The following is a 4,985-nucleotide window of genomic DNA, read 5'->3' as shown; positions in this document are numbered from 1 at the left end:
ATGGACTGCTTTATTTGATATCCTCTTAAGGAAGAGACTTATGGCGAAGCAGCAAGAATTATTAGCGCACCTTGTTTTCCACGAGATGGTCTATTGTGGAAACACTTTGCTGTGCCTTACAGCACATTCAATTCAGAATATCATCCATCTTCTAGCGTTTGGGCAAACACTGCGACTAGTGCAGAGTATTGTGTGCGACAGATGTTCCTGTTTTCATTTCAATAAACACTACAAGCGACATTGTTTGTAACAGTTGTTGAAACACTGTGACTAATGTAGAGTTTTGTGTGCGCAGATGTTCCTGCTTTGATTTCAATAAACACTACAAGCGACATTGTTGGTAACAGTACTTGAATTATGCCATGTATCGTGCATTAAAAATGAGTACTTCTGCATGCAAAACAAATTACTGAAACACTGGCCTATAAATATTAATTCTCGTGTTCTACAAAACAGGCTCAACACATGATTTTGGGAAAACGTTGTACCGGAGAAATAAATGGAAGGCCGTGAAAGGGAAAGTGATCAAGATTGATCGAACTTTGGTGGGTTGATTTTTTGTGCTACTTAGTTAGCGTAGCGTATTTGGCCAGGTATTTGGTAGCGCAATTTGATGATGAATTTGAACATCGAGTACAGGTGCATGAAGCAGCAGGAGAGCATATGCCAATGCCTTTTTTTACTTTTTTGAGTATCTGCTACAGTTTTCGTATTCCAGCGTGGTATGGGTAACATTGAATTGCAATCAAGTAGAGATGGTCGATTATAAATTTTAGTCGATTATTCGTTAATCGATTCAGCCATTAATCGAATAATTGCATTTAGTGTGACGTTTTCATCCATCAATCGATTAATCGGCATTTTGGATCGGTGCTTTAAAGAGGATGTCTCATTGTTTGAGACACATTGTTTGTGTTTGATTTTGACCAAAGTCTTTCTATCAGGCGCGCTAGAGATCCCATGTGCGCAATTGCGCCTTCGTTAAAATTCTCACTTTCGCCCAATGGACACAGCGGGCCCGTTGTCCTTGGTTGATGCCACGGATTTAAGGATCTGTCGCCGTCATCTATAGATGATTCGGCAGCTGGTCATATTTCCTCGAAGCCTGCCTACTCGAGCGCACCGAAATCGGAGGCAATCGGAGGCACTGGTCAAAATACGCACTGGAGACATGCAGCGTGGCCGAGGGTGATTAAATGTCGAGGAAGGCAAAACAGAGACTAGGAGGAAGAGGAATTAAATAAGACGCTCGCACTCGTAGGGGCGGCATCTTTTCTCTGTTTGTCCGTTAGATATTGTGGAAGCTCTCGATAATATTAAAATTGCGACCTGACGTAATCTGTTCTTTGAGGTCACCGACGTTTATTGCACAGCAACATGCTGGCCTCACACAGACCATCGGTACAGGCATCTGCGGGAAGTAGAGTGACATGAGTTTTTGCCTCTCGGTTAGAATGAACGACCGTTGCGCCAGCGTACTCCACAGGTTTTACCTCGTCGTTGCCTTAACTCGGCACTACGCACACATATCCAATTGTGCGTAGAGCAGGAAACTGATATAATAATAATACTAGTAATAATATAAAAGTCACAGTTTAACGGCAAGGGCGAATCAATGAATGCAATAGCAACAAATCGTAGAGTTATAGGAAGTGAGGCTGGCAGCTAACTCTTTTGTACTCGATCTCGCGTAACTGCAAAACGCTGGTGTAAGAGAATACGGCCACTCCAGGGAGAGATGCTCCCGCATAGTCACTTCGTGTTGAGAGCGCAGCACGTACATTGGTATACGAGCCACACGTCGTTATGCCTATCAAGATAGCGCGCGCGCCAGCGATCGCCACCACGCCCTCAGATTCAAAGTTCAGTGTCGCTGCTCGCGCGACGACCCCCCTCCCTCAGTCTTTCTATGGTCGCTAAAGACGGGCGGGGCGTTTCCTGCCTGCTTTGACGGTAGGCCTCCCGAGCGGGGTGATCTTATCGCATGCGCCGTCCGAGAGACGGAAATGGGCTGGCTCATTTGACCTCTGCTTCGGCCGCGTTTGTCGCCCCCGCTCGCGCGCTATTTCCCGCGGTATAACATGCGATGCGCGGGGGGAATCTTATAAATTTCGACTTCATACGAGAGGGACATGACGACGAAGGGGACGGCAAAACCCGAAGAGACTTTCAGTGTAATTGCTATCACAATAATAACATGACCTGGGGTTTTACGTCCCAGCACCATGACATGATTATGAGAGACGCCGTAGTGGAGCGCTCCGGAAACTTCGACCACCTGGGGTTCCTTAACGTGCACCTAACTCAAGCATTGTCAGTTACATCGAAAAAGCGGCCGCCGTGGCCGGGATTCGATCCCGCGACCGTCGGGTCAGCAGGCGAGCACTGCAACCACTAGACCACCTTGGAGCCCGAGCTGTGAGGGCTGTTTAATGCATCAGACACTACGACATATAGTATTTCGCAACTGTCCTCCTTTCGCATCACAGCAGTACACGGGGCTGGGTGACGTGGGAGTGCAAGCGTTAGCTCAAAGCTGCATTTCTCTAGGGTCTGAGGCCATTTTTACAGCGAAAGCTGTTACGAGATCATTTCAGCGGCCGTTTTGGCGCCGTAGTTGTCCGCCGCCGCCGCCGCCACCGGTGTCCGTACCCACTATCGCTCGAAATAAGAAAAAAAAAGGAAACAAGAAAAATATTCCAGCATGAAAGGAGGTTCGAACCTGGGCCCTCTGCGTGGGAGCCCAGCATTCAACCTCTGAGCCATGCCGGTGCTTGAAACTGCTTTGCAAAAAGGTCTTATACAGGCTTCATGTCGGCAAGTGACCACATTAACGTATGCAATATAGCGTGGTAGAAGAGTAAAATGAGCACCAAGCGTCGCACAAGGCAAATTCTGTAACCAGGCGTCCCACAATGCGAATTGCTCAACGAGTAGGTTGTTGAATGCTCCCAACCCATTACAAAGGGCTCCGCCATAATTCTTCATCGTCACCAGGCACAGCATCAACAAAGTGCGCATAATGCCTTACATGCGTTTAGCAGGTACCACGGCTCTCCATAGAATGACGGAAAATGGCGCAGTGCCTGCTGCCCTACTTCTCAAAAATTACATTGATTTATAGCGTAGTGGGCTCCTCGCAAGTGCACTTGTATTGATTGCCAAGGAAGCCCTGCCCATAAACGCATGATCCATTTCCTCGGGTTCTCAGTAAATATCTTCGCCCCCCCCCCTCTCTCTCTCCCACGTCAACGTATGTTATACAGCATGGCGGGAGAGGGAAATAGTGACCGGGCGTCACCCAATGCAAATTGCGTAACTGGTGGGCCGTTTAAAGCTTGCCACCCATTACAAAGGGATGAGCCTAAATTCTTCATCGTCATCAGTCGTCGCTTCAACAAAGTTCACACAATGCCTTACAGATGTGTAGCTGGTGCCTCGCTTCTCCGCAGAATGAAGAATAATGGCTTAGTAGGTGCTTCCTAACTTCACAAAAATTGTGATTTATGGCGTAGTAGGTACCTTGCTAGTGTACTTGTATTAGTAGCCCCAGGAGAGCTTACAAAGGGCTCTAAAAACGCCGCTCTTCCAGCTAGCGTTGTGACTGTGCTGCGGTTTCAGCGCAGGCCTGGCGTTTTTCGCAATCCGCGACTGCTCTTCCTTGCGCTGCATATTTGCCTAAATAATGGCGGAACTTATGCTTCAAGTGGAGACGAGGTCTTATTTGTACGTGCTGCTGTTTATATAATATGCTTGTTTATGTCAAGAGAACTGACTTAGCTGAGTCTACATTGTCTGTGCCCTAGCGCAAAAACACTGCACTTGAACACGCTGTTTACAGCGGTGACTAACTGCAATCAGCTAGGCTAACTGTATCGCAGGAATGTTGGCTTTAAAATCATGAAAAGTGCATACAGTAAAAGCTCGTTAATTCGACACCCGTTAATTTGGGAAATCAGACAATTCGGACGCGTTTTCTGGTCCTGGCCAGCATATGCATTGTTCAATGGCATCAAACGTTAATTCGGTCATACTGTTTGCAAAACGGTCAATTCGTACGATTCCCGCAGCGCGCCGGCTGCGAAGCGCAGTAAATGTGCGACGCAAAGGAGCGAAAACTGTTTTCGCGATCAACCGAACCAAGGTGGCGTAGTTCGCATCGCCATCATTATCAACGCGAACCATACGGTAACGATAGTAACGGCGTTTCGGCTCAGCACGTGTCGGGTTAGTGAAGGTAGGTCCAGAGCCGCGGCCACATTGTGAACCAAGTCGCGAGTGTCCAAAAATGCGGCTTTTACGCCGCTCTTATACAAAGTAAGTGCTGAATCTCCGTGTTTTTCAAGAAAATGATCATGTAATAGACATCTCTTTATTATTTTCTTGTTACTCTCAATAATTCGGAATTCGCTTTATTCTGACGTTTTTGCCGGTCCCGTGATATCCTAATTAACGAGATTTTACACTACACGCTATAGGCGGACAGTTGGGCTAGTTAGCATACAGCATAATAAAAAACGATTATTAGCGTCCTTGTCCTCTTTACGCTAGTAATCATGTCCTATTATATAAATAAATGAATAAATCAATAAATAAATAATATATATATATATATATAATATATATATATATATATATAATATTATATATATATATATATATATATATAATATATGTAGCGAAGCATTCCTACTCAGTAATGGGTCGTCCTGTCGAGCGCCATCAGTGGGTCGTTCTCTTCTCTGAGAGCACGCCCCTCGTGCAGAGAGTCGGCCCCGCTTTGACTGTCGCTGCCGTGCGCCGTCGCTGAGTGCCCGTTAATAAACGTCTTGACAATTTGGTGGAGAGTGCTGTGCCCTTTAAACAACTGCGGTCCGCATTCGATGCCCGTGGAGCTTCGATCCGTACCGTGCCTGCTACCATGACAAGACGCCGCCCAGCAAACGCCTCCTCTTGCACCGACGCCATGTCCGGGTGTTCCCCGC

The sequence above is a fragment of the Rhipicephalus sanguineus genome, chromosome 7 (assembly GCF_013339695.2).
Source record: "Rhipicephalus sanguineus isolate Rsan-2018 chromosome 7, BIME_Rsan_1.4, whole genome shotgun sequence".
Classification (NCBI taxonomy): domain Eukaryota; kingdom Metazoa; phylum Arthropoda; class Arachnida; order Ixodida; family Ixodidae; genus Rhipicephalus; species Rhipicephalus sanguineus.
Note: the sequence above shows the minus strand (reverse complement) of the source record.